This window comes from Tamandua tetradactyla, chromosome 5 (assembly GCF_023851605.1).
Source record: "Tamandua tetradactyla isolate mTamTet1 chromosome 5, mTamTet1.pri, whole genome shotgun sequence".
Taxonomy (NCBI): Eukaryota; Metazoa; Chordata; class Mammalia; order Pilosa; family Myrmecophagidae; genus Tamandua; species Tamandua tetradactyla.
In genome coordinates this window covers 65,822,665-65,846,275 of record NC_135331.1, presented here as the reverse complement: position 1 = coordinate 65,846,275, position 23,611 = coordinate 65,822,665, and the positions used below count along the sequence as shown (strand labels likewise).

Sequence of the window (23,611 nt, the reverse complement as noted above, 5' to 3'; positions counted from 1 at the left end):
GTTATTCAACAAATCATCTACTGAATATACTCTCCACTCCACCCAATAGGTCTTCTCTGAATCATGAGAACATGCAATTAGATGGTGTTTAGGTTATCAAGTCATCAGAATGTACTATATCAGAAAAGGAATGACTTTTAAAAAGTGGGATTGATTAAGTGGCAAGTTTCTAATTCTAAGAACATGAAAATGTCCAAATTAAGGCAAGGCTGTGAAAAGTGTCCATTTTAAGGCATCCAGGGAAAGAGACCTTGGTTCAAGAAGGCCAATGACATTCAGGGTTTCTCTCTCAGCTAGAAAGGCACATGATGAGATCTGCTAGCTTTCTCTTCAGTGGCCTCCCTGTGCTCTGTCCATTCTGTTGGCCCTGTCAGTTTTGGTGGCTCTTGTGACTCTAAAGCTTTTTCCAAAATGGTTCCCTTTTAAAGGGCTCCAGTAAGCAACCCCTACCTTGAATGGGTGGAGACCATCACCATGGAAACCATCTAATCAAAAGTTATCACCCACAATTGGGGGAGTCATATCTCCATGGAAACAATAAAAAAGATACCACTCAGCAATATTGAATGAGGATTAAAGAAGATGGCTTTTTGGGGGTATACAACAGATTCAAACTGGCACAGATGATTTCTCAAAATGCATTCTATAAAGGACTAAATCCCTGGGCTATATATATTTCATATTCAAAGAGTGATTCCTTGTTAACATGTTTGAGAAACCTGAGTGTGACATATTGAATTATGTACCCTGACAGAGACATGCTCTTAATCTTGATCTGCATTCTGATGGGTGTGAAACCATTGTAATAGGACTTCTTAAAAATGTTATTTTTAGTTAAGGTGTAGCCCAAATAAATGAAGTTGGCTCTTAATCATATTATTAGGGGCCTTAAAGAGAAGAAATCAGAAGTGAGAAGTAAGAGCATGCCACAGGAAGAAGTTGGAAGTTGAAAAAAAAACCTAAAAACCAGAAAAGCAGACACAAGGAGAGCTTGTTTACCATGTGATGGGAGGCAGGGATGCAGGCCGAGGAGCTGCAAGGACTGCGGCAAGTCAGCACCAGAATCCCGCAGACTCTGGGACAAAGCAAGCCTCACCAATATCTTAATTTTGGACTTCTTCCAGCCTCAAAACTATGAGCCAGTACATTTCTCAAGCAAAATCAATTCACGGTAGTTGTGACAACAGCTCAGGCAAAATAAGACATTGGGCTAAACAAAGGTAAATCGTTTCTCTTTCACCTGGTTTTCCTTGAGGGAGTTTTAATATGCAGTGTTTCTCAAAATTATTTAGCAATGGATCCTTTTTTATGAAACAACTTCCTTGATTTATATCTATTCATATGCATATCCACACAAATATCAATATTTCTGAAACTCACTGATTTAGCTAAGTTAAAAACTCTAGAGGAGCAGGGACATATAGAACCTCATCATCACATCTACATAATAATGACCAAGCACTTAATATATATGTGAAAAACTGAATGCAAGAGAGGGCTAACAAAACCTTTTCCTATTCAAAGTGGTCCTGTGACCAACCGCACAGTATTCTCTGGAGGCTGGTGGAAACGTAGGTTTTTTAGGCCCAGTCTCAGAAGTGTAGAATCTGAACATACATTTTAATAAGATCTCAGGTGATTGATATGTCCCTCAAAGTTTGAGAAACACTGAGCTTTTAAACCTTTTATTGTTGAGTACACTAAGCTTTCACATAGCTATTTTGCATTCTCATGCCTTGGGGCTTTTCATAGGGATCAAATCAATTTACTTTTAATAAGAAGAATATCTAATGCATTACAATTAAATTAATTTTTTCAGTTGCAATTTTAACGTGTTTCCCACTGCTCAGCCAGACCTCAAATATGTGATAACTATTAAAAATGTAAAAATTATATAAAAGTAAGTAAATAACTTATTTACATCTTTAAGTCCCTCTTTTATAATCATTGTTTTAAATGCAGAGTTTATAGTTCACTTGTTCAAAGTATATAACAGATCACATTAAACCAACTTATTTTCTCACTAATGAAAAGCAATTTATGATCACCTATTTTTCTTACTATTGTGAACATTTTTTGATGAATTAGCACGGGGATTACTTTGGTCATTGCGATGGTTTAAAGCTTTATGGACACCAGAAAAACATGTTCTTAAGCCTAATCCATTCATGTGGGTGTGAACCCAGTGTAAGTAAGATCTTTCGGATGATGTTACTTCAGTTAAAGCGTAGCCCAACCCAATCAGGATTGATCTTTATGCTATTACTGGAGCCCTTTACAAACAGAATGAAAATTCAGACACAGAGAGAGAAAGCTACAGAGGGAACAGTCAGAAGCTGAACATCACTGGAACACAGAAGGAAAGGGAGAGGCCAGCAGACACCACCATGTGCACCACTAAGGATCTACTGCAGCCAGCCCCAGAATGCCAGGCTTCGTGCAGAAGGTATCACCTTGATGACACCTTGATTTTGACTTTCTTTTGGCTTTAAAACCATGAGTGAATGCATCCCCATGTTTAAATCTACTAATTTCATGGTATTTTGTTGAACTGCTTAGGAAACTAAAACCATCATACTTGAAAATATTAAATGTACATGAGGCAGAAGGCGAACCCTTTTTCCCCCAAGAGCCCCACTGGATGTTTGTGCTATTGCTAACAAATTTGAAGCTTCCTCCTTCTGTAAGCTCATCAGAACTTGAGAACTTCAGTTCTCTAAGACTAACAGGTTCCTAGAAATGCTTCTGAATCACAGCATAACATATACATATAAAATGTGTTCCTTTCAATATTTGACCTCTGTTCCTGGTCCGTCCCACAGCCCTTTCATGCTCATACAGAGAGACGAGGAAAGGGAATCCTGAGGTGTCTCGGCTTTGCTCTTCTCCATCCTAACCCTGAAATGTGGTCACAGGGATTCAGTGAGAAGCTGAGACCAAGGCTAATTCCTTTCCCCTTGTAGATGTGTTCCTACAATAACAGCACCACTCAGCAACACCACGTGGTCTATCCTGGGATGCCATCAGAGCAGATTAGAATACATCAACTGCTTTTTCCATATCCAAGATAGACTATGAAGAAGATTCTATTGGATAAGAGCAGTTAACTTATGATAAATTGCCCTGAATATTTTAATAAACCATCACAGAGCGTGGGTGGGGGTATGGTATTATATACGGCCTGGAGCTTAGTATCCCCCCTGCTAAAAAGAGACTTTTTTAGAAAAATGCTCAAGATAGGAGTCTTTAAAAATATCTTCCATACTTATAAGAAATAGTGGAATGTATGAAAATTTGTTTTCGTGGTACCATGAAGTGCTCTAAATATTCACAATGCTTGTCATATTTAGGAATATACTATTGTCAATGAGATGTTGTTATAGAAGATATAAAGTGCAAAATAAAAATAAATATGAGTATCATCCTGTGCTTGGTTATGATGCATGTGGAATATATTTATCAAATGGATCCCCCTAATAATGCATTTACTGTGACAAGTAAAGTGAGTGATGCCCTTTCATTTTTAATTTTTTTGGCATGGGCAGGCACTGGGAATCGAATCCTGGTCTCCGGCACGGCAGGAGAGAATTCTGCCACTGAGCCACCGTCGCATCACCCACCCTTTTATTTTAATATTAATTAAATTCAAGCAAATATAAGCCTGGTATATAGAAATAGTAAGGACTATAATTAAAAACAGAAACTTAACTTGGATGTAAGAACGAAGATGTACAGCTTTTTTCCCAATTTGTAGCTTCAGTTCTTTCTGTGAGATTCTATGCTGAGGGCATCTGGTCATCAGAAGGTCACTAAAAATACAGACACATGAAAGCAAATAGCAAAATAACAAGTCAGGTTAACTGGCTTGTTTCCTGATTAGAAATTACACATATGGATTCACTGCCCTCTGAATGAGTCCTTATTTAAAGAAAAAAAAAGTTTCAAGATGAAGAGATTGATAAAGGAATTTCTTATAGCAAGAAAACTCAACTATTTTTATGATATTTCTTGCAAGGGCAGCAACTGACCTTTTCATTTCAGATGTCAAAGAGGATATTTCTTTAGAATATAGGATCTTACTTACTGATCCTTTGCTGGGCATTAGCCAATAAAAATATCTGGAGGGTAAACCAAGTCCATAGAAGTCATGGTAGACTGTTTCAGTATGGCAATTTTTCTTGAAAAATTTCAAATATATAATATCAATAATATAATACTATAATCCTTAAAAACAATCAGTTCATTTTTAAGATGATTGAAAGAGATATTCAATATAATGGTGATCGAAGCTAAAAGCTCTTATTCTTCAGAAAATGAAATCTATGTTTTGATTCTTGATATATGGTAAAATTTAAGGACCACGAGCCATACTTTGGAGAGGAGATGCTTACTGCACACCATTCCCAGATATTCCCTCCCCTCCCCAGCCACTAAAAGCACAGTAGGCTTTGCAAACAGCACAGTACGTCTGCCTGTGGTTAAATTTCATCCTGGTGCATTATCAGGGCAAGGCTTCTGTGAAAGATGACTTACTTGGCAGCCACAGACTTCAGGAACCTAGTTTTTTCTAGTTCCCCTCTTTTGGCATACAGAACCTCTAATTTCCATAAATCTATATGTCCCTAATGAAACTTGGATAAGCGAGCCAGCTCATTTTGGGGGATTTATATCAGTTGTGGTCTCCTGCAGCCTGACTTACTTTCAAGTGAGAAAGTGTAAGAAATGTAAGTCAAAAGCTGGGGTGTTGACTTAAGAAATGTAAGTCAAAAGCTGGGGTGTTGAAATGATTATGATGAATTCTTAGGGGGAAATGATGGTATTTATTTAAAAGATTGGCTTAAAAAGTATAAAGTTGATTCCCACTTTCCTGGTAAAGTTTCAGATTTAAATTATATGACTTCTCTCTGTGGCCTAAAAGACTCAGATACCTAAGAATACCCTCAAAGTTTCTGCAAAGAATGCTTTTGACATGGCAGTGGCAGGTGAAGGTACAGCCGTGCTGTTATTATTCTCAGATGTCTTCTAGAGCCCTCAAAAGCTAGAGCTGGGCAAATAATACTAGGCGGAAATCCAATGAGGAATTTTATTAAGGGAATTGAAGAAGGGCTTTTCAGTCCCAGGACTGAGTGATTGTTCCCTGTCCCTGTTGCTCACAGCCCATTTTGATTCAACAGTCAGTTATCTCTTTCTCCCATAGCCTTTTTCTTGTGCCTGCCTTGTATTTACTCATGCTATCTTACACTGTAGCTGTTTGTGTATCCATCTTATCTCTCCTATTGAACTGAAGCTCTTTGGAGAGAGAAAGATAACCCTACACATATTTTTATCTTCAGCCACACACAAAGCGTAGAGGGAAATGAAGTTGGAAGAGAGAAGCAAAATTAAGTATTAGGATTTGAGAGGACCCAAAAGCATTTTTATATTTTCTGCCTGACTTTTGAATTAATTGAGATTGAATCTACAATAGGCAGATGGAGACAAAATATCTGCTTCATTTTGTAAAAGTTGAAACTGGAGAAAAGGAATTAGGGGATTAGGACCAATGAACTAGCTAAAACTGCACAGAGAACTAGGCAAACTTGCCCTCGCAGGAGCAGGGATAGCAGGGAAACCTGTCTTCCCAATACAGGGCCGTGCCCTGGTAATGCACACCTCGCAGCATAGTACAAGAGATGTACACCTTCGGTGGGCACGGGCAGACCCCAAAGAGAAAGCAGGAAGGTGGGGTGAACTCCAAAAACCCAGTCCTTTCCCCAGACTCACAAATGAAGCAATTCCCATCTCCTGCCCTAGAAGTAGGGAGTGAGAGGGTCCAGAAGTACATCAAGACTGTTATGCTAATGACATCCCTCTTCTTATAGTCATGAAGCAGGAGAAGCTTTTCCCACAATTAAGATGCTGTCATACAAAATCTCATTTAATGCCTCAACCCATGTAAAATTAGGCACTGTTATTCTGGTTTTGCAGGTTGAAAAAGGAAAACCATAGATTGATGCAACTTGCCCTACACCTCACAGCCAGTAAATGGCAAGTCAATGTTCAAGCCTAAAGTTTATGTTCTTTGTTCTATAAGATACCCAGCAAAATGGGCAAATACATATTGGGTGAATAAATGGATGCATGCATGAATGAACGAATAGAAAGAAATCCTGCATACATCTGTGTGTCAACTATGATAAGACCCAAGAATTTTATGTGATTACAGCTTTTTAAACATAACAAATTCTCTACTGTAAAACATTCTTCATAAATTCAAAAGGATAAACATTTCTTTAGTATATAGAGATAGACTGCATGGAAAGTTTCTTGATTTTTATACCACGCACTGTAGACTTAGACTGTTAGCAACTTGAGGCCAATGGAACTACTACTGCGTTTATAGTCTGTACAACACCACAGCCATAAAGGAGGTCCTTGATAAAGAGACTATTATGAGAAGCAACATATAGAAGTGGACAAATCCTTAATGATTATTTCTTCAAGTCATTTTTATTAACTCAAGAATATATATAGAGAAAGACCATATATATGATATTTTCTCCAGGTATTAATAGCTCATAAAGTAAGATTCCAATTAATTTGGTCTTTCTGAACTAAAGAAAATAAAGTCAAAGAGGCTTAAACTTCAACAGGTGAAGTACAGACGGCACATTAGGAAGGACTTCTTGATAACAAGGGTTAGCAAAGAGACTATGGAAAGAAGTCCCAGAATCCACTCCCTTGAAGATCTCTAACACCAGGGAAAACAACCAGCTGGTTTAGATACAGTGCTGCTTGGAGGCAAGGAGCAGCCCTGGATAAATTCCCAAAGCATATAATTACTTGTACTTTAATTTAAAATATCACAGAATAATTTTATGTCCATGATACTTAATGATAAGGAAACTCTGGAAGGAAGAAACCATCCTTTGTACGACTCCAGTATTATCAAATTACCTGGTACTGTGCTGAGTAGAAAGTAGTTACCCAATGAGAGGTTTAGTGAGCAGTTTGATTGATCAGTTGGGAGGAATGACAAATGGGAAAAGGGGAGCTGGATTTTGTTCCTAGAGCTACAAAAAAAGGTTGTGTGTTTCTATAAAATAATACTTGGAGTTTCCCGGAGTCAGTCTCACCAGGTCTTAATTTCCCTGCTTTGTAATTCCTAGCCTCTCTGATTTAATGCCCCTGGGACTCTGCAATGCTGTTACTCCAGGGTTTGTATTAACCTGCCCTCTATCCAGTTCACACTGCCTATCAATTCAATGAAAGGAAAGAACAGTGAACAACCAACAAGAAAACTTGGCTTCTTGTGCTACTTTGTCCACCAACTAGCATTTAGAGCGTGCTCAAATGATTTCATTTCCGTGGAACTACATCTATAACATCTTTTAAAATAATAATAAAAATTATATTCTTAATTATAATTATAAAATCATATTTATAATTCTGTAAATTCCTTTCTTAATTATAATTCTATAATTCAACAAGCATATGCTGAGTTACATCCTCTGTTTATTTACATTATCATTTCTAATGTGCTTCAGAAAAAAAAATGGCCCAAATTACTTCTGCGTCTTAACTATAAATTCATGAAACAACATACTTTTATCAGTGTACGGTGTATGTTCAGTTATTACTCCCAAATGCAAGGATGTACCTCAAATATCGAATCAATTTTTACCTTTGCAAGCTTACTTATTAAAATGGACAGTAATGTTAGTTAACATTTCATTTAGAAAATATCCTTGACTCCCTGGGACTTCTATGTCCAAACAGTCACACAAAAACTGCTGCATAAATAACTTAACCAATTTACTTGGACAAACTTCTCAGAATGTTCAAACCAAGCCAACAGCCTTTGATTTATCCCCTAGAAGTAAAAATGTGATTTGCCTTTTCAAGTGTAACAAACTTGATTTCTAACATTATCAAATATTTACATAAAGACATATTGATAACCAAATTATTTAACTACTCAACTTTAAATGACAATCCTAGCATGACTAGAATCTGTAGATAAAGAATGAATAAAAGATACACTGACAGTATGCTTGTATGCATTTATGTTTTAATGGATGTGTATTCATCCATCTATTCATTTATTCAATAAGGATTTAAGAAATTCTGCCAGAGGCTATACAACTGTGAGGTGGGGATGAAAAAATGATAAGACATGGTCATTTCTCATGATATATTCCCAGCCTAGTAGATGATGCAGATGTGCAAATAAGTAAGTGCAATACTATCAAAGAAGTTCTATACCAGAGGTATATACAACATGAGAAGTGAAGGGATTTTAACCAATGGCCTAGAAATAAAAATTAAAAAAAAAATAGAACTCCCAAAAAGGACCATATATATTGGAATCACATGCAGAATGTACAGTAACTGTGTGCAAAATACGAAAACAAAAACATACAGTTACAAAATTGAGCATAAAATTGGAAAGGAACCTACAGATTTGAAAATAATGAGACTTTAAAGTTTTACTCTAAATTTTAACTAAAGTGAAACTGCTGAAATCACAAATTCAATGGACTAATTGAACATATGCACTAAAGAAAGAAAAGAAAATAGAATATATGAAAGAAAGAGGCATGGAAGACAGGATGAGAAGGCCTAACAAACGTATAATTAGAGTCACAGAGAGGATGTTTAGCAGCATCCTGGCCTCTAGCACTAGATGTCAACAGCTTCTCTTACCCTCACCCGTGATAATGAACAGCACTTTCAGACATTGCTAAATATTCCCAGAAAGTGGGTGGGGTATAAAATGGTTGGGAACTATCTGCCATAAAATAAAAAAAACAAAACAGATGGGAAACAATAAATTTTCCTAATAGTCACAGATACAACAATTCTAAACAAAATAATTGCAAAAAAAGCATAAAATCCAATTGGGTTTTTCCCAGATATGAAAAGGTGGTTTTATATATGAAAATCTAGAAATAGCATAACCCACACTAGGGCATTAACAGAAGTAAAATATGTCATTTCAACCAATGAGATAAAAAGCATTTAATAAAAATTTAACACACTTGCCTCATGAAAATTATACACACAGTAAAAAAGGAATACAAGGTAGCTTCCATAACCTAAGGGTATCTATAAAATAACTTCAACAAATATTATCCTAAAAAGGAAGATTTTAGATGATGATGCATTAAGATACCAATTCTCTTCAAATTAATTTACATTGCCAAAATCCCAAAGAGTTGCTTCATGAAACTTCACAGCTGAATCCAAAATTAATATAAATGTACAAATCACCAAAAATGGGCTAGAGGAATGTTTGTAAGTGTAGAGATAAGACAGAATTATATCGGCACAGGAATAGACAAACAGACCAATGGAACACAACAGAGAACCCAGAAACAGATTTATGTGTGCATCCAACTTAGATATATGAAATAGGTAAACTGAGGAAGAGAAGTACTTTCCAATAAATGGAGTTTAAAAATAATAATTACCAATTGGAAAAACTTATACTGTTATATCACACTGGATGCAAAAATCCAGATTGCATAAATATTTAAATGTCAAAACAATACTTCACCGGAAAATAGAAATGAATACCTTTCTGGCCTTGAGATACAGAAAATTTTCTTAAGCAAGGCACAAAAACACTAAAAATTAAAGACTGGCAAATTCAACTACATTAAAAGTAAGAACTTTTGTCCATTAAAAAGGCAAATTAAAGAAAGTGGAAAGATAAGCTATTGACCATGAAACAATATTTGCAAAACTTGGAATCAAATAGATGAAAACTATACAGAGTTCCTGCAGATCAATAAATGAAAGACAAATAATTCATAAGAAAAATGTGCAAAATATTTGAACAGGTAGGAGACATATATATATATATATATATATATATATATATATATATATACATATCCAAGAAATATATGCAAGAGTGCTCAATCTCATTAATTCTTAAGGAATGGCAAGTTAAGATCACAATGAAATATCAAATCATAGTTCTTTGATTGATAAAAATAGATCTCTGACAATACCAGGTGTTGGAGAGCATGTGGATCAATACACTCTCTATAAGTTCACTCATGGGCATATTGTGCTGGTTTGAGGCTGTTATGTACCCCAGAAGAGCCATATTTTAATCCCGATCCTGTTTTGGGAGTAGCCATTTCTTTTAATCCTGATTCAACACTGTAGGGTAGAAACTTTTAGATTATCTCTATGGATATGCGACATGCCCAATTGTGGGTATGACATTTTGACTAGATGGAGATGTGACTTCCTCCATTCAAGGTGGGTCTTGATTAGTTTAATGGAGTCCTTTAAGAGTAGAAACATTTTGGAGAAATGGTAGAGCAGATACAGATGCTTGAAGAACAGTTGCTTCAGAGCTGACAGAGACACGGGCAGAGACCAGCAGATGTCTCCATGTGCCTTCCCATGAGCCGCTAAGCAAGCCAGAACCAGAGCTGTGTCCCAGAGGAGCTAACTGAATGTCCACAGATGCTTAGAAGGGAAACCACTGGCATCAGAAACCAGGAACCAGGAACAAGGACCAGCAGACATCAGCCACATGCCTTACTAGCTGACAGAGGTGTTCTGAATGGCAGCAGCCTTTCTTGAGTGAAGATAAACTCTTGTTGGTGCCTTAATTTGGACATTTTCACAGCCTCACAACTGTAAACTTGGAACTTATTAAATTTCCTTTTTGAAAGTTCTTCCATTTCTGATATATTGCATTGCAGCGGCTTAACAAACTAAAATAAGGATTAACTGGTAAATTGCTTTGAAAACAGTTTTGTGTTACCTTCTAATTTTCAGCAGTCACATAACTTATGGTACAATGATTCCACTTCTAGTTTTATACCCAAGAGAAATTTTTGAGCATGTGATATGTATAAGAATAACAAGGCAGCATTCTTTGTTAAATCAATGCCAGTTAATGAAAGAACGGATAAATCCTTGTACATACATTATTACACAGCAATGAGAACAATGAATACATTTTAGTAGCCTAACATGAGTAGAAAAATCATATCCTTCCATATGATACCTATTGTATAAAGTTCAAAACCAAGCAAAACTAATAAAATACTTTTTGAATATCCTCATATATGATAAAACAATATTTTCATATGATATAAATAAGGACAAGATGATCATAAACATATAATTCAGGTTAACTACCACTGGCAGGGTAGGCATGGGGATGAGATCAAAGAAGAGCACATACGTGGTTATAAGTTATTAAATTAAGCTTTTATTAAAGTATGTGTGTGCGTGCATAAACAAAATAAATAAACCCACAGCTTCCTGTGACAGGGAGTTCTTCCTCCTCTATTTTTTCTCTTGTTTAGAAACGTTTATTGCAAACAGAGATTGTCACGACATCCTAGCATATAATTATTGGACTTACATTATTGAATAGGATATTAGTTTAAACTAGTGGGTTTATCTGTGCTGACTGGCAGGGTGAGTTGCTTGTGGCACACACCGTACAAGGCATATATACTCAGCTCACATATTTATTTGGTCCATAATCAAGTGTAAATATCAACTAGATATTTTGAGAGGCATTACTCTAAAAGGCTTTCTAAATGATCACCTTTGATGGGAACCGAACTCTCAATAGTTTCAAACTGAGGTTCTCAAAGAGTGGTCCCTAGACCAACGACATCAGCATCACCTGTGAACTTGTTCCAAATGCAGATTCTCAGACCCCAACGCAGACCTATTGAATCGGAGACTCTTTAGGGTCGGATCCAGCAATCCATGAGTGTGTTTTTTAAAAGCAGTTTCCTTGAGATATACTCACATACCATGCAATCCATTCAAAGTGTACAATCAAAGGCTTTTAGAGTGATGTGTCTGACTGATCCTTTCTCATATCTCTTTCTGTATATTTTTTAAAATACTTTTCCTTGTGGTATACCCTGGGTTATATTAATGACTCACATCTATAATCTACCAATTTGAAAAGGTGTGCAATTTGAATAACATACATGTTCTTTGCTGTCCTATCCCTCTGTTTGCCTCTTTATATTGTTTTTGCCCCACTTTACTACTTTATACTTTGTATATCTGCTATCAGGAAATATGCCTTTTTCTTGTTGAACTGTATTCTGATTCTTACATGAATTGATGAATAGTGTTGTATATTGAGGATACAGCACTATTAGGTTTTGCATAAACCCTTTTAGTTACCCTTGCTGGTGATCTTCCCTTTACACTACTCCAACCTACTCTCTCTTGTCTTATCCTTTCAACTTATAGATCCCCCTGCCCCCCCCCCGCCACCCAGTAAGTACGTCTCATAGGGCAGGTATCTTGTTGACAAACTCTCAGTTTCTGTTTATCTGTTAATACTTTAACCTCTCTATTTTATCTTTTTATTTTCAAACATGGGCAGGTTCTGGGAATTGAACCTGGGTCTCTGGCTCAGCAGGTGAGAACTCTGCCACCATGCCACCATTGCCCGCCCCCTCTTTATTTTTATTTATTTTTATTTTTTTTCATGGATAGTGTGCTGGTTTGAATGGATGTATGTCCTCTAGAAAAGCCATGTTTTAATCAAAATCCCATTTCATCAAGGCAGAATAATCCTTATTCAATACTGTGTTTGAAACTGTAATTAGATCACCTCCCTGGAGATGTGATTTAATCAAGAGTGGTTGTTAAACTGGATTAGGTGACGACATGTCTCCACCCATCTGGGTGGGTCTCGATTTGTCTCTGAAGTCCTATAAAAGAGGAAACATTTTGGAGAATGAGAGATTTCTGAGAGAGCAGAGAATGATATAGCCACGAGAAGCAGGGTCCACCATCCAGTGACCTTTGGAGATGAAGAAGGAACATCCCTCCTGGGGAGCTTCATGAAACAGGAAGCCAGGAGAAGAAGTTAGCAGATGACTCTGTGTTCGCCATTCCTTTCCAGATGAGAGAGGAACCCTGACCGTGTTCAACATGTGCCTTTCCAGATGAGAGAGAAACTCTGTGTTTGCCATGTACCCTTCCACTTGAGAGAGAAACCCTGAACTTCATCAGCCTTCTTGAATCAAGGTATCTTTCCCTATATGCCTTATATTGGACATTTCTATAGACTTGCTTTAACTGGGACATTTTCTCGGCCTTAGAACTGTAAAGAAGCAACTTATTAAATTCCCCCCTTTAAAAGACATTCTGTTTCTGGTATACTCCATTCCAGCAGCTAGCAAACTAGAACAGGCAGGCACTAGGAATCGAACCCAGGTCTCTGGCATGGCAGGCAAAAACTCTGCCTGCTGAGCCACCATGGCCCATCCCCCCACCTCATTTTTGAATGACATTTTTTGATGGGGAAAGAATTTTTGGTTGGTAGTTTTTCTCTTTCAGTTTCTTAAATATATCATACTAGTCTTTTACCACTATGGTTTCTGATGAGAAATCAGAATTTAGTCTTATTGAGGATCACTTATATGTGCGGAATCACTTTTCTCTTGTTGTTTTCAAAATTTTCTCTTTATCTTTGGCATTTGCCATTCTGCTTATTATGTGATTTGGAGGAGATCTATTACAATTTGTTCTGTTTGGAGCATCCTGTGCTCCTTGGACACTATATTTAGAACTTAAGAGTCTGGAAGTTTTTGTTCATTATTTTCTCAAATATTCTTTCTGCCCCTTTTCCCTTCTCTTCTCCTGGCCCCATGATGCATCTGTGTACTTCATGTTTTCACTCAAGACCATGAGACTTTGATAAATTTTTTTTCTATTCTTTTCTCTATCTGTTTTTCTGACTGTTTTATTTCAATTGACCTGTCTTCCAGCTCACTGATTCTTTCTCTGCCTGTTCAAATCTGCTGTTATATGCCTTTAGTGTATTTTTAATCTCTACTATTGTGCACTTTATCCCCATAATTTCAGTTGTGCTTCTTTTCATACTTTCAAATTCTTTTTTATGCTCACACATTGTTTTCCTAATATCCTTTATTTCTTCATGCATATTTTTCTTCATCTACTTGAACTGATTAAGGAATTTTTTTGCACACTTTTTGTTAGTTGTTCCAATTCTTGATTTCCTCTGAAGCTTTAATTAGTTCCCTTGGCTAAGGCATATTTTCCTATTCCTTAGTATGGCTTGTGATGTTTTGCTGATGTCTAGGCATTTGATTTTCATGATGGGTTATCTCTGAAGGTCCATTTCTCCCTCTTGTTTAGGGTTTTATTGTTGATTGGCTTTGTGTTAAGGCTCTTCTTTTATGTTTGGTCTAACTTATTTTAGCCCCTTAGAATAGCCTATGTTTGTTCAAATTTTCTCAGTTTTCTATACCTGATTCTTGTCCTGGATATGTTGTATAATTTTTAAGCTTGTACTTTTGTGCAATTGCATTACCTCCAGGAGAGAGCTATCTTTTCTCTGTTCCTTCTCTGGGAATCTGGACATTTTCTGTTTGTTTCTGTGCAGACTTTTCTCCTCTGTTTCTATGATTTATTTGAATTCTCTCCCTCATTCAGTGCCCTGTTTTTGTTATGTTTTTCAGTTATGGGACTCTTCCTATGTTACATTCTTTCCGTTTAACTACTCTTTCCCCCTTTTTTTTCTCTGTGAGGTTTTCCTGCCAATGGTTTCTTCCCAATTAGGATATTCCATCCCAGGGGGCCAAATAGGGTCAGTTCAGAATGGTCCGTTCCTGGTTTGATCACAACAGTTCTTACCAGCCTTTCCATGCAGGTCTCCTTTCCCCCACCTTCTTTTAACATGTAGCACTCCTCAGTGGCTCATCTTCCTGCCCTGGGTCTCTGCTGACTTAGGTCTCTGTGCCTGTATATGCACGGAGTTCTAACTCACTGCTTGATTCAGTGTAAGGCATCTGTCCACAGTGAGAGGGACTGAAGATTGTGCTGGCTTTTTGTGACCCCTAAGCTGTCTGGGACTGTGTGAAGGGGAGGGAAAGTGGGCTCTCTCTGACAGTCTAGGATGGAATTCTCCTACTTGAGATTTTTCTGTTTCTTTGATTTGGCATTTGTAGAGTTCTCCAGTCTCGACTGTCTTCCAGAGTTCAAAGCAAGTGGAATTTTTCCTTTTATTCACTAAATCTCTGGGGAGGCTTTTTCCAGGGATGTTTCTGTCACCATGTTGATTTCTCCTTTTTATATTCACCTGTCATCTACACCACGTATGAATGTGCACTGTGAGTAAGAACCCATTCTAGGTTCTGTTATGCTTGAGATAAGAGGACACCAATGTAATTGAGCTAATTAGAAGCCTTTTCTACAAATTTGCACCTCTTTAGAGAAAATATTAAAGAATAAGATTCACTAACTAAGCCATTTAAAAATGTTTTCATTCCAGTTAAGAGTAGACTATAGATTTATTTTCATGTTACAGCAAATGTCTGCATTAAAATGTTGATCTCTATTTTAAAAAGCAATATCAAAAATTTAAATTAAGTGCATAATAATGCAAAGAAAACATCTTTTTAAATGATTAATTCTATGGCTGTAGTATTCAACAAAACATTTGGTCTTTTAATCCAACTGACCTTTACTATTAGCATCTGCTAATAGAAACATACATGACTCATTAGGGCACTCACATGAATTGATGTGCTCATTTGCAGTGGCTTTGCATGCACTGGATTTCAAATTGACCTCTAATCTTTTTAAATTTAATTAAACATATTAAAAAATCTGAGATCATCACGTGCTTAACAATCTAGCAAGCTGAATCTTGAGTGTTTCTATCTCTGCCGAGTAGTCACTTAAACAAATGGAAAGGAAAACGTGTCAAAATGAAAGTATGAGACTGAAAGGGATGGTCTTTACAGTGAGTTGCCCCACTCCCTAACACCATGCCTCAGTTCTGCATCTAGTTAGTAGGAAGTATATATTATCTCAGAATTAAATCCTTGAGTCTTACAAATGCTGGCCTTGCTCTCATTCAGTTTGTGCAAATGGACATCAGTTAAATGGAACTATGTCCCTGCTTTCACCCTGGATACCATAAGGGTCATGGCACATCCTCTCCTTCAACACTGAATCCATCCTGGGAACACCATTACCAAACAAACACATTCAGAAATAAAAATTATTATATTTGTATGAGAAAGAGCCAGGGTGAATTGAGGACTTTGTAAAATTGCACCCTTCCAGGCCCAGTGGACCCTGCCTCGGGTGAACCCCTCTAGAACCCCCACATGCCGTTGCCCTTGAACATTTGCTCTATACCCACCTGGAGCCCTTGTTGCTGTTTTCTGACCCCTTCTGGAAGGCATCAGACCACTCTGCTCCCTGAGAATCTCATAAGTTCTCTGACCTGCTTTCATTCAACTTGCCTTGTCTCTGGCACTTACAATGAAACCCACAGCTCCAGTCCCAGGTGATTTCTGTGAGGATGTCTTTTGTTTGTTTCGTTTTCTTCTACCAACCTATTCACCCACCCTCCATCAGGAACAGACATTGTCAGAAAAAAGAAATGAGTGTGATTACGTAAGGTCAATGTGGAAACATGTTTAGAAAAAATGCTTTCCTGCTGTGGTCTGAAAAAAATGTCTGAATAGACAAAATGCAGAACATTTTAGTAGCATGACTAGACAGAAAGAAAATAATCAGAAGGGACAGTTTTAAGGCATGGTGCAAGTCATCCTTTCGGTTTGGGTGTCTCCCTTTTAGAGATGAAGAGAAAGAAGCAGTCTCTGGCTCCCATTGCATGGCCAATATTGTCAGCAACTGAGTTTTTAAATAAGGGTGTAGTTCATAGTTATCGTTTGAAGAGCTCCTATATGCTGCCCGCTCTTCTATGTGTTTTAGATGCATTATCTGATTTTATCCTCACAGTAACTCTCTGGTTTTAGGAACTACCATCATACTAAATTTTACAGATGAGGAAAAAGTCATAGCAAGATTAAGTAATAACTAGTCCAAAGTCACACAAATCATAAGTGACAGAACTGGGACTCAAACCTAGGTTCCACTGAACCCTGTGCTATAACTCCTTCGAACATCATTTTGTAAAGTTTAGGTTTATGTTTCAATCTTTATCTGTAATCAGTGATCTCCTTCAGGGAAGAATTTATTTCTCATTAATTTTTATATCCCCAGAGCATGGAATAATGCCTAATGCAAACAGGAACCCAGTGATTGTCAAATGAATAAAATGATGAATTATTAAATAAAGGGAGGGAGGAAGGAATTAGCTTAAAAAGGAGACATAAAACTGAAGTTTGTACAAGAGCTAATTGTACAGCAAGAATATTATCCCTGTCATTAGTTTTGTGCCCCTCCATTTCTACAGTAGCAACATATGAGTATTTTATGATAAGCACCATTTTTGCCTAAGAAATAAACGAAATGCTTTCAAAAATCTGTATTTTATCCAGGGATTTAAATGAATGATTGAAATTCCATAATCAGAACATGACACAACCAAACCAGCACATAATCATATGTTTTCTATAATAAGCTACTTGAAGTGCTCTTAGGGTTACAATTTTGTAATCTAGACATGAGAGGAAGATCTTGACAACATTCAACACAGGCACTTCAACTGGCTCTGGATAAAAGACAAACCTGTTTTGCATTACATAGCTGTTCTCTCTCTCTCTCTGTCCTTATCACTGAGCAGGCTGACTTAAGTGTTACCTTCACATCCTCTGCCATCTTCCTCCAGCTTCTTGCCAGCTTGACATTTGCAGTAATAACTGCCGATTGCATTACATCATTGGTCCTGACAGCCACCATTGTCAATGGTATATTCATTTATATCTGCAATTGAATATTTTAAACAGGATTAGCCCCTTGTAGCCAGAAGCACAGAAAAAGAACTTCAGTGCCTGTCTCTAAAATGAACTATCAGAGTAGCTTCATTCTTTTAGTTTGGATTAATTGTGATGGGACTATAAGACTGTTTTAATTGCAGCAAAGGCACACTTTTGATGTAAACATAGAAAGAGGTATAATTTTTGGCAACTGAAATATTAGTTTTGAACAGTGAACTAAAGAATATTGAAGGCGTTCCGATCCTTATGGATTGTGGCTTATGGTACATGTCCAGATGGTCCACATCCGAGCCACTATCTGGGGATGAGACTGAGAATAGAGAGAGAAATTAGCGAGTCATACCACTAGGTCATCTATTTACCCATTCCAATTCCCATTGTTACTGGCTTCTCAAAGAAATAATAATTGAGCAAGTGTGAAGACGTTCAAAGGGTAGTTTCATAGCTTCCCAAGGTTAAAATCCAGCCAGGGTTAGGGAACTAGAGAGCAGGATAAATTGGTGGTATCAGTAAACTGGATATGCCCATAACTTCCTTCTGAACCACACGCCAGAAGCCATCGTTACAGGCAGAGCTCAATTTTATGTATGTGCTGAATCCAGCCGACAGCTGCTAAGTCTTTGATCCTCTCTGTGGGGTTGACAGCAGCCTGTGAGGTGACTTGGTAGTAGAGTTCTGCTCAGAATATGCACCTGCACAGCATGCTGACCAGCTGAGACCCAGCAGATCCTCCCCTCCTGCAATAGATGGGGAGGCTTGGGAGGGAGGGGGCAGGGGCACAGGGAGAGGAGGCAGAGAGCAAGAGAATAGGTACGTCAGGAGCAGCAAATGAAGCAAAAAATAGAAGTACAGACATAGAGGAGGTGAGTAACCCGAGCTATGGGGCATGAGAGCAGGCAGAGGGATCAACAGTGCACCTGGACTTGATGTAACTGATTCTGTCTGAATACTAGCTGTTGAGACGCTTTCACTTTTAGTGAGCTTTCCATTGAAGTATGCCATACATACAGAAAAGTACTTAGATCTTAAATACAAAGTTTGGGGAGTTTTCTGAGATAGAATATACCTATACCACCACAAGAAATAGGACATGACCAGCACCCAGCCATAGTAAACATAAGCACACTTGTGATTTCTAATCATTACAAGCTAGTTTTGCCTTTTTGAACGATATATGTAAAGAAGATTCAGACCATGTGCTTGTTTTTGTATCTGGCTTCTTAATTCATCATTCTGTTTATGAGATATATTCATGTACTTGTAGTTTGTTTATTCCCATTCCTGTAGATTAACCCATTGTATGAATTGCCATAATTTTTACTTGTGCATTTTACTGATATGGGCATTTAGGTATTCTCTTGGTTTGGGCTACTGTGAAGGGTATTGAACTTACATATGTACTTCTGGTGGGTAGCATATATCTAGGATTGGAATTGTTGTGTCAATATTTATCCTCTGTTTTGCTTTCATAACTATGGCCAAATAGACTTCTAAAGAGGTTTACATACCCATTAGTTGCATGTTAGAGTTGAGAAACTCCTCATCCTTGCCGACATTTGGCATTCTTGTTTTGTTAACTTTACTTATTCTGGGGAATGTATAATAGGATCACATTGTGATTTTAATCTGCCTTTTTCTGGTGATTAATTAGGCTAAGTGCTTTAGTTTCCTCATTGTTAAAGTAAACACCATATAATGGGCTGGCATAAACAATGGGAATTTATTGGCTCACAGTTTTGAGGCTAGAAGTTCAAATCAAAGCAACAAGGCAATGCTTTCTTCTTAAAGACAGGCATTCTGGACTGGCTGCCAATGATCTCTGGTCACATGGTAATGCCCACGGCAGCCTCACCTAGCCTCTTTTTCTCTCCCAGGTGTTGATTTTCAGCTTCTATCTGTCTGAATTTCATTCTCCTTATAAAGGACTCTAGTAACAAGATAAAGACCCACCATAATTGAGTTGAGCCAGACCTGAACCGAAGTAACTTCATCAAAAGGTATGGCTTACAGTGGGTTCACACCTCAGGAATGGATTGAGTCTAAGGACATGTTTTTCTGGGGTATGTAGCGCCAAACCTCAACACTGAGTATATTTCCATGTCGGTTGGCCATTTAGATAGCATCTTTTGGAAGCAATTGTTCAAATAGTTTTCCCATTTTTCTTTTGGTCCGTGAGAATTTTTCTAGTTGATTTATAGGAGCTATTGACATAGTCTGAATACAAAGGTTTTGTGGGATTTATGTACCACAAATATAGTATTCTACTCTGCAGTCTGCCTTTTCATTCTCTCATTGGTGACTTTTAATAAATTAATTCTGTTTGAATGCAATCCAATTTGTGGTTGAGAAATAGATACTAAACGTACTTCTGATGAACCCTTAGACAGAAATGATGGATGTGTTATTGGAAACTGGAGGAAAGGCCTTCCTTGCTTGAAAGTGGCAACAAACTTGGCTAAATTGATGTTAGATGGAGGGTAGAACTTGAAAGTGATGAACTTGGATATTTGGCTGAGGAGATTTCCAAGCTAAATATGGAAAATGCAGCCCTTTCTCCTTGTAGTTTACATTGAAATGAGAGAGGCAAAAGTTAAACTGAGAGCTGAATACCTGGGTACAAAGAAACCATAAATGGTTGGTTTTGGAAAATTCTGAGTTTCCAGAAAATGAGTCCTCAGGGAACATTGCTCCATGTGAGGGCTTAATTGAACATAGAAACAGTGAGCAATTTCTGTGATGCTAAGAATGAGAAATGCAGTTATCCAGGAAGGATCTTTGGAAAGTTCTTTTGTCAATGGTTTAGACCCCTATGAACTACATGCCAAGCCAGCAAGATTTATGTATAATTTCTATAAAAAGAACCACTCCAGCCTGGACTAAAAGGGGCAGAGATGGGAGAAATTGAAGGAAAAATAATTTCAAGGGCAGAATCATGGAAACTGAGGTCTGGACCAAAGACATGTTCTGGGCCAAGAAAACAAGCCCACCTGTGTGTATGGAAAGGGTGACTCTGCCCTAGTACTTGGAGAGCACAGGGCTTCTGTACTGTTGTTCAGGAAGAGTGTTGTCCCCCAGTTCTCACAGAGGGTGAAGCCTGTGCCCTGGTGTTCACAGCCAGTCTGGCCACCATCCTGATGCTTGGAGAGGGCAAAGTCTTCGTCCCAGTGTTCAGAAAGAGCATGCCAGTGGGCAAGCACTTGGAGGGGGTGAGGCTGCCACTTTATCAGGCCTGGAGGACAAAATATCATTCCATAGATGACTCTCACATCTTGAAACCATGTCTTGAAACTTAATGGAGGATGCCCTATTGATTTTTGGAATTGTTTGGGACCCATGACCCTTGTTTTCCTTCCAATTTCCCCCTATGGGAATGGGAACCTTTATGTCTGTATCTCCAATGTATATTGGAAGCAGGTAACTTCTTCTCTAGGTTTCGTAGGTCCACAGGTGGAGGGAAATTATGTCTGAGGAAAGATCAAACCCAAAACTGATTTTGATGAGACGTTGTGCTAAGCATTGTTTCTGAAAGGGCTTAAGGCTTTGGGGACATTTTGATGGAAGGAATATAGTTTGCATATAGAAAGAATTATGCAACTAAAAACATATATTTTTATTTATTTAACAAAATTTGTTTATTCAAGGTTATGAAAAGTGTCTCCTATGTTTTCTCTTAAAATCTTTTCTGTTTTAATGTTGACTTTTAAGGCTCTGGTTTACCTCAATTAGTTTTTATGGATAGTTTGGTTAAATGATCAATTATGAATATTATTTTGACCTGCCCCATTTATGGAAATAACAAATTTTCCCTCACTCCAGCATTGTAGTAATATCATTATCATAAATTTATTTTAATCATATACTTATGGTAAATATAAACTTTATCATAAAGTTTCATTAATACATTATCTATTCTTATACCAAAACAACACTGTAATATTTTTATAATAAATCTTGATATATGGTTGTATTAGCCCTCCCCCTTAGTTGGTCTTCTTTGAGATCATTTTTTCTATTCTTGGCCTTTTACATTTCAATATATATTAGAGTACCTATTTGCAAAATTTCACAAAAGTCCTGCTGTAGTTTTATTGTTTTGCTTTGAAACCATATGTCAATTTGTAGAGAACTGATATTTTTATAAATTTGAGTCTCCTAAACCATGAACATGGTAAATCCCTCCATTTATGTAAGACTTTTTTCTCAAACTATCAATAGTACAGTATAACCAACAACATATAAGAATACCTCTTTTGTTAGGCTTATACTACAGCACTTGTTCTTTGACACTATTTTAAATTGTATACTTTAAAATTTTTATTTCCTACCTGTCTATTGTAGGTATATGGTTATATACTTAATTTTTTTTTTTGTATGCTTTAGGCAGGGTCACGTTTTATTCTTTTTTCCATGTGAGTATCCCATTATTACAGCACCATTTGTTGAATTTTTGTTTGGTTGGTTGGCTTTTTGTTTGTTTTGGCTTGATTTGTTCTTTGGGAAGTGCATTGACCAGGAATTGAGAATTCAACCACTGAACTATCTTTGTACCCTCTATAGACTTGATTTTTAACATTGATCACATATCTATCAACTCTGCTAAATCTGATGAGTGGTGCTAACAGTGTGCAAATTATTTTGGACTTTTTTATATACACAAGCATTTCATCTCCAAATAATGATCACTTTGTCTTATTTTCCAATTCTTAAAATATTGGCTGTTTTGGTTGTAGACCCTCAAATAGAAGTGGTAATGAACATCCATGCCCAATTTCTGATCTCAGAGGGGTGGTTTTTCATATTTCATTGTAGATACTGATTTTTATCAGATGTAGAGTCCCTTTCTACTCCCACTTTTTAAAGCATTTCTATAATAATGTATGTTGTATTTGTCAGGGTTCTCTAAAGAAACAGAACCAACAGAAGGTGTCTGTAAAGATAAGATTTATAAAAGTATCTCATGCAACATGAATATGTGAGAGTCCTAAATCTATACGGCAGGCTGCGAGCTGGCAGCTCCAATGAAGTTCCTCAATGAACTCCCAGGAGAGGCTGCCTGGCTGAAGTGGAGAGATTCTTTCTTCTGAATTCTCCTTAAAAGCCTTCAGGGGATTAGATTAAGTATCACTCATTACAGAAGACACTCCCCTTGGCTGACTGCAGATGTAATCAGCCATGGATGAAATTAATGTGCTCCTGATTTAAGTCCATGAAATGTCATCAGAGCAACAGATAAGCCAGTGCTTGCTTGACCAGACAACTGGGCACCATCACCTGGCCAAGTGACACATGAACCTGACCATCACTGGTGTTAAATTTTGTTTACTGCTTTTTCTGACTCTATAAAGGTAATCATATATTGTTTCTTAATTATTCTGTTGACATATTGATTGCTTTTTGCATTTCTGAAGTAAACTTCATCATGATATACCTTTTTTTATATTCATGGATTCAGCTCATTAATATTTTGTTTAGATTTTTTATGAGTATATTCTTGAGAGAGAGCGCCTGCAAATTTTCTTTCTTGTAATGTCTTTGCTAGATTTTGGACCCTAGGTTAGTAAGCATAAAACAAACAAAAAACAAGTTGGGCAGTTTTTCCTCTTTTTGTATTATCTTAAAGAATTGCAAGATTGGTTTAAACATTCCTTAAATGTTTGGAAGAGATTATACTTGATGCCATCAGGCCTGGGATTGTGTGTGTGGGTGGGGGGGGGAGGGGGGGGGGAGGGGGAGGGGGAGAGAGGGAGGGAGGGAGAGAGGGAGAGAGGGAGAGAGAGAGAGAGGGAGGAGGTAATTGTCAGGTGCAGTGTTTTTTTTTATAAGTATATGTGCATAAAAATACATGATATATTCATATTGTAAATATATATGCATGCAAATATATATTTAATTAGGTT

The 23,611-nt window shown here is 37.2% G+C and overlaps 1 long non-coding RNA gene across 4 annotated transcripts in view; it reads right to left on the bottom strand.

Moving 5' to 3' along the window:
* LOC143684217 (uncharacterized) overlaps positions 1 to 23,611 on the bottom strand; it is a 306,418-nt gene that overhangs the window by 129,806 nt on the left and 153,001 nt on the right. For 2 of the 4 annotated variants that reach the window (XR_013175911.1, XR_013175914.1), the window contains 2 exons: positions 17,578 to 17,700; positions 3,691 to 3,809 (listed from right to left, as the gene is read on the bottom strand). This is a non-coding gene — a long non-coding RNA (uncharacterized LOC143684217). Of the gene's footprint in view, positions 1 to 3,690; positions 3,810 to 17,577; positions 17,701 to 23,611 lie in introns of those variants that run through there. The other 2 variants (XR_013175912.1, XR_013175913.1) reach the window with 1 other exon arrangement.